Consider the following 11,066-nt stretch of genomic DNA (forward strand, 5'->3'; position numbering starts at 1 on the left):
CCAAGGAACACCTGGCAGATTCAAACTGCCACCCTCTTGGTTAGCTGCTGTAGCTCTTAACCACTACACCACCAGGGTTTCCCAATCGCTGTTAAGATTAGTCAATTGCTGATTTTCTATCCTACTTCCACCTCTTCTCTTTATAAGTTTCACTGCAACTAGACTACACTGAGTCATTCATTTTTTGTTTTTGTTTTTAGAATCAGAATTTTCTCCCTATACACATACAGGATAACTGCTTCAATAAACCCTGTTTTAATTTCTTTGTGCTTTATTTATTTAACAGTTTTGGTGTCAGACACTGGACCTGCAGAAGATCACCAAGGACCCCTCACTGCTAGTGAGAGAGAAGTGATGGTGCACATAAGGGCCTTTTGTGCCCACTTCACAACCCACGAACTTGGTAAATCTCTCCCAGGCTCCAGTTCCACTGTTTTTGTGTTGAACTCTCTGCATTTATGTCTGAGCAGTTTTGCACATCTTTTCCTTGATAATTCACCCTTTTGCTCAATTTGGGGTAAGGTGTGCAAATCTCTGTGTCTTCAGAGATCCATTAAATGAAGACCTCAGGTTCCAGATAGTCGTCTTAGGGCTTGTTCTGTTCTAATTCTGGAACCGCATGTTTTGTGGAAGTCAGCTGACTATACCAAGGATGATTTGAGTTTTGAGTGGCCACTTTGGGGAACTGGGTCCCCATCTGCTTTGTCTTTTATTCTCACTCTGGGGAACTTGTTTGGTACCCAGATTCTGTTATTGCTTCCCACTTGCTTTATTTGAATTCTCTCCTTGAACTGGAAACCCTGGTGACATAGTGGTTAAGTGCTACGGCTGCTAACCAAAAGGTCTGCAGTTCGAACCCACCAGGTGCTCCTTGGAAACCCTATGGGACAGTTCTACTCTGTCTTACAGGGTCGCTGAGTTGAAATCAACTCGACAGCAACAGGTTTTCTCCTTGAACTAGGACCAAGGGAAACAGGACCAGGTCCAAAAAAGAAAGTTGGACTGGATCCGACAGAAGCCTCAGGTAGTTTTTAAAATAGGTTCAGCCGGGTCCAAAGTGTCTGGGACTCCTCCATCTCGGAATCTATCAAGACTCTGGCAAGTTAATATGTTTAAAGTTATGTACCCAGAACCTGGATTTTTTTTTTTTTTTTTTTTTTGGTGGGGGGTTGTTTTGCTTTTATCTGTTGAAATGAGTCAACCTTACCAAAGACAACTTGGGAGTTGCAATAGCTACTTTAAGGAACTGAATTCCCATTTGCTTTGTTTTGTGCTGCTTAACAGTATTGTGCTGTTGTTGATTATCATAAAAAAGAGAATTAAAAAAAAAAAAGAGAGACTCACAGGATAAGAACATAGGCATACAGCCCTGTTCAAGCTGGCCTGACATCCACTAGGACAAACTTTGCTGTGGGATGAGGTTCTCCTTCTACCTCATTTTTGTCTGGAGAGCTTGGCTTTAATTCAAGGAGTGTTCTGTCTGGTTTTTCCACCCGTCATCACGATAGGAGCCAATACTGACCACTGGCAGCTTTCATGGGGTCATTAAAGTCTTAGTTCCTGTCTTCCAGGAAAAAACTGCTTCCTATGTGTTCTCTCATTCCCAATTCTTGCACCTATATTTCTAAATAGTATAATTTCACTAAGAATGATTTGGGCCTTCAGTAGCCACTTTAAAAACTTTATGATATAAATTGATTCATTTGAAAAGTACATTAAAAAGGCGGGAGATGTTCCTGAATAAAACGAATGCTTCGAAAGCCAGCGTAGCAGGGGTGGGGGTTTGGGGACCATGGTTTCAGGGGACATATAAGTCAATTGGTATAATAAAATCTATTAAGAAAACATTCTACATCCCACTTTGGAGAGTGGCATCTGGGATCTTAAATGCTAGCAAGCAGCCATCGAAGATGCATCAATTGGTCTCAATCCACCTGGAGCAAAGGAGAATGAAGAACACCAAAGACACAAGGTAATTATGAGCCCAAGAGACAGAAACGGCCACATAAATTAGAGACTACATCAGCCTGAGACCAGAAGAACTAGATGGTGCCCAACTACAACAGATGACTGTCCTGACAAGGAACGCAACAGAGAATCCCTGAAGGAGCAGGAGAGCAGCAGGATGCAAACCTCAAAATTCTTGTAAAAAGACCAGATTTAATGGTCTGACTGAGACTAGAAGGAGCCCGGGGGCATGGTCCCCAGACCTTCTGTTAGCCCAAGACAGGAACCATTCCCAAAGCCAACTCTTCAGACAGGAATTGGAATATAAGACAGAAAATGATACTGGTGAGGAGTGAGCTTCTTGGATCATGTAGACACATGAGACTATGTGGGCAGCTCCGGTCTGGAGGGGAGTTGAGAAGGCAGAGGGGGTCAGAAGCTGGCTGAATGGACACAGAAATACAGGTAGAGAGAAGGAGAGTGCTGTTTCATTAGGGGGAGAGCAACTAGGAGTATATAGCAAGGCGTATCTAAATTTTTGTATGAGAGACTGACTTGATTTGTAAACTTTCACTTAAAGCACAATTAAAATTTTTTTTTACAAGTTGGGGGGGAGATGTATTGCTTATTTTGATTGGTGTAGCGAAGCCACAAAAAAATTCTAAAAATTTCTTCTGCAGGATATTCTTTAAAACAAGCATAAAATATGATTTTAGATATGTAAAAATTTTCTACCTCCAGATGGTATTATTAAATTAGAGTAGCCCTTCAAGGAGTTTTATTCTGATTGGTTTAGAGATAAATAAGCACTTATAAATTGAGCATTCCAAAAAGTACCAAAAATTATGGGAAGTAAACCTCAAATGCTTAAAAATTTTTAAAAAGGCATTATAGAAACTAAGCCAGAAACGTTAAAAAAAAACTGAAGTTCACATAATTTAGATAAATCTTTGGCAAAGCTACACTAGTTTAATAATTTTGATTTAAATAAAAACAGCTGCTTTCTCTGAGTTACTATTGTTATGTATAATTTAAGTATACATTTTATTCTACTTGGGTATAAGTATCCTAACTCATACAAGCTTACTGACAGAACATACTGGCATAGAGACCCTATAGGACAGAGGAGAACTGCCCTAAAGGATTTCTAATGAGCAGCTGGTGGATTCGAAATGCTGACCTCTTGGTTAGCAGCTGAGCTCTTAACCACTGTACCACCAGGGCTCCTTAGAATTAGACAGCAATGTTAATAACTTAGGTAATGCTACATTCTCTCTCTACTGAAGCAGCACAGATAAAAATAATGGCGCTACAAAATAGATTATCCCTTAATCATTTACCTGCTTCCCAAAGAAGAGTTTGTGCTCTGGTAAAAGAAAATCATTATCTATATATTAATGATCTCAAGCAGAAGTACATCAAGGTATAGTTTCAGCAAAAGTTCATGCTAGAGATGCAATGCAGGCTCCATATGCTCCCGTTTCAGACCACTGGCTTATGCATTCTCATTCTGATCCTTTATACTATTATTAAGCTACTAATAACTTGGAGCCTGCGGTCTTAAAAGCTCACAAGTGGCCATCTAAGGTAAAACAAATGATCTCCTTCCAACTGGAGGTACACCAAAGAGAAGCTGATAAGATACCAACAGAAATAACATGTTTCACAAAAGCTATCTCATAAAGCAGCAGCTATGATTACTGAGACCCGAAGAACCTAGATGGTGCCTCAACAACACTTAGTTGATCAAAGATTCTAATCAAAGAATAATCAAGATAAGAGAGATTGTGAAATAAAATAAAAAATATGTCTTTGATTTCAAATGGTTTCTCTTACCCATGAGTCAAAAATTAACTGTAAAAGTCTGACCCAAAAACTGTAAAAATATTAACTTGCTTTTCATTCAAAACTGCTACTTTGCAGCACTGTTAACTTGTCTTTTCTGGTTGAGGCATGAGGTCAATAACAAACCCATTACCTCATGATTTAATGAAAAAGGCTGTGTGCTCCCTCAAATTTAACTATAAGAAAATCTAGTGATTACAAATACATAAATAGCCAGATTTCCCAAAGACCTTTTTTTTTAATGCTAAGTCAATAGACTTTAAGCACTTTGCCACCAAGGAAACTTGTATTCATTAAGATTTGTGCAAATTAATGGGGGGGTGGGGTTGGAGCAGCCAGGCAAGAAACCACTTAGTAACCTGATACCAGCTGATCTCAGTAAAAGTGGGGGGGGGGGGCGGGGGGGCAGGAAGATGGTTTAATCAATCACGTATAGATTAGTCAATACTGTAGTTGATTTTCTATCCTACTCCCTCTTTAAAAGCATCATTGTAACTAGCCTATAGTGAGCCATTTGCTCTTTTGTTTTTAGAATCTGAATGGTCTCCCTATATGCATACAGAATACCTATATGTTTTGATTTCTTTGTGCTTTATTTTTTAACACCAAGAAGCAATACTGGAAACAAGACAGTATCATAGGGAAAAAGCATAGCAACATGGCTCTATGCAAACCATCCAGAGTCTGTTACCTAAAAATAATTACCTCACTATTCTCTTAAAAGTAACAAGCACTTTCTCCCCAAATATTTATCTACTGAAGTCCATCTTACTTAGAAATCTTTTCCCTCTTTCCCTGGAAACTATAAAATTACATAAAATCTTCTGCTTCAACATGCTGTCTCTTCTGATAGGACAATTACCATGACCACCACTGAAAGGCAAAAGATATGGATATAAAAATCCTCTTTTTCCTGTCACTGGTCACTGATGGCCTATCACAAACGGGGTAGGCCAGTGTAAACCCACCTCCTCCCCTCCAAAAAACAAAAACTTCAAAGATATACTACTTAAGGGAAGGAGGAAAGACAGGTATCTAAAACAGTATTTTCATATAAAAGCATGACATTATGCATTCATCAATCTATTCCCAACTGTACCCTATGCCCCTACCACTCGCTCTTTATTAGATCTACATGGATAGACAACACAGTAATTCTTGATAGGAATTAATTTTAGGAAATCCTAGTTTTTCAGATAAAAAAGTTCAGTTTGTTTTCAGGAAGACACATTACCTAAACAAGAATGACAAAATCATTATCTAATAAAATTCATTTCTATCTTGTTTAGTCCATCAAGAAGATTTGGGATATACAGACTAGTCACTCAACACCTTAGAAGATGACAGCGTCGGACTCCAATTCCTTAGAAAAACACAGGGATATAAATAAAACTAGGATTCTGAACAAAGAAATACTCTCAGATTTTGTTCGGTCACAAAAATATTTATTAAGCACTCCCCAGATCCCAGGCACAATGCTGGGGAAAAGTACATGAAGAGATTCTGTGAGGAGGAGGAGGCCACTGGTGACCTTGGCATTCACTAGGGTGACGGATCCAGAAACCAGACAGTAGTGGGGTAAGGAGTGAGCAGAAGTTAAGCATAAAGAACTCTTTCAAAGAATCAAAGAATTTTAACAGAGAAATGTGAAATCAAAGGAGGATTGTCTTTTTGTATTGCTGTTGTTTTTCTGTTTTGCTTTATTGCAGTTGTCTAAGCATGTTAAGTGCTGACAGGAAGGAGCCTGTAGTAGGGAGGTTAAAGATACAGGAAAGACCAGAGATAAACTACTGAGTGAAGTCCCGCAGAAGCTGCGGTGGATCGGATCCAGAGATCAGCCTGGGGTGGGCTTGAGCTCCCCACTGCACTTCGGGAGGAGAGCGACTGCCAGGAAGAGTGAAGGGCCTCTCCTCAGGCACCTCGCATTTCTCAAAAAAAAAAATAACCTGATAGGATGAGAGGTTTGAGAAGACTGAAAAATCTTAAAAGATTTTTTTGCAGAGAACAAGAGTAAGCACTGAAGAGTCATACCCCAGTACAGACTCGTGACGGTGGGTTTACAGGGGCACAGATGTGGATCAGGAGCCCTAGTGACTCAATGGTTAAACACTCAGCTGCTAACCAAAACGTAGCAGATCAAACCCACCAGCAGCTCCATGGGAAAAGAGACCTGAAGATTTCAGCCTAAGAAACCCTATGGGGCAGTTCTACTCTATCCTAAAGGCTCAAACTGACTTGACGGCACACAACAACGGATCTAGATCACTATGATTTTCTCCAGCAAGTCTTGGTAACCCAGTCCAAGCATCAAAGGTGAGAGCTGAGATCATCTAGCACTGAGTTTGCCAGCCAGACACTACAAAAGGGCAATGATCTTCCTGAGCACACTCTGAAGATCAGGGAACTAGTGACTAAGTCAAAGAGCAGGTGTAGCGGAAATCACTGAGTGAAAGAGACTGTAATCAAAGAGCAGGAAGTCTGAGCTTTGGATTTCAGAAGTATAGCAGCCTCAAGATTAGGGTGGTTCAGTCTGGCCCCCATCTCACTGCCTTATCTGTGGCAGAGCACTGTCCACTCCTCTTCTTGAGGCTGCACTTTCTCCTTCTGCCCCCACAGTTGTTGTCAGTTTCTCTTTGCACCTCACTGTCCCTAGCTTGCTCCTTAGCCTTGCCCATAACTCAGCAAGCAGTCCCTCTACTTATAGTCTCTTCAAATGAACCATCTGGCAGGAACTGTGATTCCTGTGAGGCCCTGACATGCATCATGCCAGTCACATAGGGCTTTCATTAAAATTAAACCAAAACTAAAAATTTCTAGTTTTTTGTCTTGTTTTGTTTTTCAGTAATATTACCATACAAGAAAAGTTACGCTACTCTCCAAAATCACAAATCTTTGTAACTGGAAGAGACCTTAAAAAATTCATCAAAGCTTACAGATGAAAGTAAGGCACAGTCTTGCCAAAAGCAACACAGCTAGAAGTAGCAAAGGGAGAACTCATTCAACACGGCATAGCTATTGCTGAATATTTACTATGTGTCAGGGACTCCTTTAGGTGCTTGAGATTCCTGGCTTTGTGCAGCTTACATTCTGACAAACTAAAATCCAGGTTTCCTAAGTCCCCAAGTCCAGTGTTCTTTCCACTATTAGCAGCAAGCTTTACTATAAGGGGAAAATATTAAGTAGAAACAATTACCAAACCCAAAAACAAAAACAAAGCAAACAGTAAGGTCCAGCCCCAATCTTAAATGCTACCTACAGGATTAAGTTAAAAAATGTTCGTGAAGCTTCTGAGGAAGCCTAATACAATTTTCCAGAAGAAAATCTGATTTACAATAGCCGCTTATTGCTTAATAAATCATTTCCAAGCTTCTGTCCTTGATCTTCAAGACACTCCACAACCGAAAACGCACTAACATATCAGCCTCTGGGCCTTGGCTTGTGCTGTGCCACCCAAGCAATGCTCACATGCCTTCTCTCTGCAGAGCCATTTCCATCAAAGTCTTACCTGTCCACTGAAGCCTTCCCCAAGGCTCTAACTCAAACAGAGCCTTCCCTTTTCTGAATTCCTGCTGTATTATACACGATATTAGAGTTTAGTTCTTAGCTGCTTGAGAGGGCAAAAATCCCCCTTCTGAATTCACACTAATATTATGCCATTCCTAATGTGCGTGTCAAACATATGCTAAGATGGAGAGATACAAAAGTGACTCGCAACAATCCCTGTCCCAGACAAGCTCAGCCTTATGGCAGTGTTAAAAATAATCAAAACTCACCGAACCTTGAACGTAAGGTTTATTCTGAGCAGTTATTCTATACGCATATAGGGAGACCAGAAAAAGAAAACGGCTGGAAGAAACTAGGTACAATGAGGCTTATAAAGAGAAGAGCAGAGAGAAATCTAAATCAACAATTGACTGATCTTTACGTGATCGATTGAACTCTGCCTTCCCCCTTTTACTGAGATCGACTGATATCAGGGACTTCTAGCACGGTTGCTAATAATTTGGCCCTCCATCTGCCTGCAGCCATGAGATTTTTTGAGATTTAAATTAGGAAGTAATGGCGTGACAGCTATCCTTTCTGACAGGATAAGATAAATTTACACTGCTGTACAGCAGCTTCTGGCAGGCTCTTGCAGTTTGGGTCAGGCTTTTTATGGCTAATACTTGGTTTTGTAAATAAGAAAACCTTAAAATCAAATCAAAGATGTCTGTTATTAATTTTCCTATTCAACAGCAGATACATAAGCACCAAGTAAATAATTACAGCCCCTAAGACAATACAGGGATAAGTGCTAAACGGTTACAGGGTTCACTGAGCTGGAAAATTTCAAAGCAGGAAGAATTCTTAGAAATAATCTAGTTTTATGTATTCTCTGAATACTAGAAAAAGGAAGAGGCTAAGACCTCGGCTAATGCTACAAAGCAGGCCAGAGAAGTGCAAAGAGCAGGGAGTGGTTCTCTAGACTTCTAAGCCAAAATACCTTTTGGCTCAGTATTTTTCCAACTGAGGTCCAAGGATGCATATGGGGATGTCCACAGTCTCAAGATTCATAATTTCTCTACAATTAACTTTTTTAAGTCTGTGTCTTTGTATCGATAATAATTCTTTAAACGAACAACCATATTATGTTTCATATGATTAAAACTGAACACTATGATACAACAACTTCAGCAAGCAGTTGGGGAGGGGAGGGGTCCATGAATATATTCCCCAGGGTCTGAAAACAGCGGACATTCTAGCATACTACTTAGCAGGGTGGTCAACCTTATTTCCCATTCCATTAAATTTCAAAGTCCTCTCTATTCAACAGTGGCCTAAAACTCACCCAAACAACAAACATTTAAGCAGCTAGGATGTGGTAGGTGCTGCACTAAAAACCCTGCTAGGTGAACATGAACAAGCTGGAGAATAGGTGAAAAATAACTAAAAGACTAATTGTGTAACTACCATTTTTTATGTTCTTAATCCTGCCAGTCTGACGTTAAAAACTTCAAAAGCTCTTTATTAGAAGAAAACTGCCTTTGTATATGTTTTCGAGGACCAATTTCATTTCCCAGAAGATTCACACACACTGGGCTCTCAGATATTTGTTGAACGAATGAAATTTAACCTATTAGTTTAATAATCACCTTTTAGAAATGATACTCAGTACAGAAAATTAAATGCTAAACAAGAAAAAATCCTTTTCTGAAACTTCTAGGAGTTCGGGTTTCACTGGGAGAATCTTCTGCTTCTCTGCTTAAAATTACTATGTTTCTACTTAGCCAAACAGAAGAGAACACTTAAGTACTAAGCACACATCATCCTCTAGTACCACTCTTGAAATGAACAACTTTCAATACATGAGCTCATCCTTGGAAGCTCCGGGCTTTCAGTTCTTTCGTCATTACAGAAGTCAGCTGCACAAAGTCTGGGCCAGAATTACAGTAACATTTACAAAGTATTACGCTTTGGGAAACGGATCCACACAACTAGTTTTTCAATATAAAAAAAAAATTAAAACGAAACGCACTGCCGTGGAGTCAATTCCAACTCCTAGGGACCCTGAAGGACAGAGTCCCATAGGGCTTCCAAGGAGCAGCTGGTGGACTGGAGCTGGTGGAAGTCGATCTTTTGGTTAGCAGCTGTAGCTCTTAACCACTGCGCCTCCACGGCTTTTCAGCACACCCAAATGATTTAATTAAGGTGTGACTGACTTTAAAAATATTTTTTAAAGTTTTCCTTAGTGGTGGGTTGTAAGTCTACTCACAGATTCACAAGATACCAAATTTAAACAAGTTTCCGATACTTATTAGGATAACTGACTTTTAGCAATTAAAGACAGCTTATTTCCACATAAAGACCAGGTTCTTGGAACTAAGAAAAGTGTGTATTCACAAAACCTTTAGATAGCAGGTGAAGCATCCCCAGGCTTAAAGAGTAACACAGCGGTTAGGTGTGCAGGCTCTAGAGCCTCACTGCGGGGTCTGCGTAGCAAGCACAGCCCTCTGTCACTTCAGGCTAGTAATTTAACCACTCCGAGCTGCCGTTTCCCCATCTGTAAAATTGGGATAATACAACAACATCTATTCCTTGGAGCTGTTGTGGGAATTAAATCAGTTAATAATACGTGTAAAACGCTTCGAACAGTGAGAAGCCCCTATTAAGTGCTCGGTATAGCTTTAAACTGATGTATACCTAAGCAAAACACATCTTACGTTCACTTTTCACCAGTAAATTCTCAGAAGTATTTTAACGTTCAGTTTCTGAGATCAAGAGCAAACCACCACTTAACCTCACCTACTGCTCAGTGACAAGAAATGGTAAGGAATCAGTTGGCGAGAAAACCCCTTGCCGTCCAGTCGATTCCAACTCTTAGCGACCCTATAGGACAGAGCAGAACTGCCCCGCAGGGTTCCCAAGGAGCGCGTGGTGGATTTAAACTGCTGACTTTTTGGTTAGGAACCGATCTTTTAACCACTGCGCCATCAGTTGGGGTAGGGGGAGTGGTTATTAAAAACAATGAGGCTAACTACAACCAGCCTCAACCTCCTGCAGATTTACTTTCGGGAAGCTAACGACTGAGAGTTGGGAGTGGAGGGTAGGGAACGTCTGAAGACCCTGCCAGGTGCCAAAGGGAAAGGCGCAGGTGGGGACAGGGCGGAGGGCCGCGCCTGCCTCACCACAGTCAAACGCTGACGGAGAGAGAGGACGCGTCAAGAGGCTCAGCTCAGCCCCCACCCGCCTCCTCTGAGGCGAGAAGGGCGGGAGCCTGGTGGGCGGAGGCCACCCCAGGGGCGCCGACCGCCCCTCCGCCTTCCCCTACTTTGACTCGCCCTCAGCACCGAACTGCCATCCTCCGAAGGCCATGCGCTCAAACGTACCTGCAGAACAGCGGCCGTTACCGGGCCGGTCCCCGCTACGCCCAGTAAACCAGAGGCCCAGCTGGGCTCTGGCAGCCCCGCAGTTCTCCCGGCCACCGCCTCATTTCCGCCCACACGAACGCTGAAGGCGTCCGCACTTCCGCCCACACAAGCGCAGACAGCTTCTGTACTTCTGCCCACTCGAGCACCGACCGCGTCGATGCGCCCGGCAGTCGATCGCCGACTCCTCGATGCGCGGACAGGGCGGGGCTCGAAGGCCCTATGAAGGCTCTGAGAGGCCCAGATACACATGGGAACCTCCTCAGGAACCAGAATTTCAGGGCGAGTTCCTGTGTACAGACAGAAAACTCGGAATGATGGACCACCGAAGCCCAGCAGCAGCAAGCACAGCGCGCGAAACTGGAGCGC

At 41.8% G+C, this 11,066-nt stretch overlaps 1 protein-coding gene across 5 annotated transcripts in view; it reads right to left on the minus strand.

Moving 5' to 3' along the window:
* Window positions 1-10,811, minus strand: part of EXOC2 (exocyst complex component 2) — a 313,056-nt gene extending 302,245 nt beyond the window's left edge. For 2 of the 5 annotated variants that reach the window (XM_049882080.1, XM_049882088.1), the window contains exon 1: window positions 10,659-10,810. The gene's annotated coding sequence lies outside the window, so the exon portion shown is untranslated. Of the gene's footprint in view, window positions 1-10,658 lie in introns of all 5 variants that reach the window. The other 3 variants (XM_049882096.1, XM_049882116.1, XM_049882107.1) reach the window with 2 other exon arrangements.
* Window positions 10,812-11,066: the final 255 nt, after the last annotated feature.

Source organism: Elephas maximus, chromosome 1 (assembly GCF_024166365.1).
Source record: "Elephas maximus indicus isolate mEleMax1 chromosome 1, mEleMax1 primary haplotype, whole genome shotgun sequence".
NCBI classification, from domain to species: Eukaryota; Metazoa; Chordata; class Mammalia; order Proboscidea; family Elephantidae; genus Elephas; species Elephas maximus.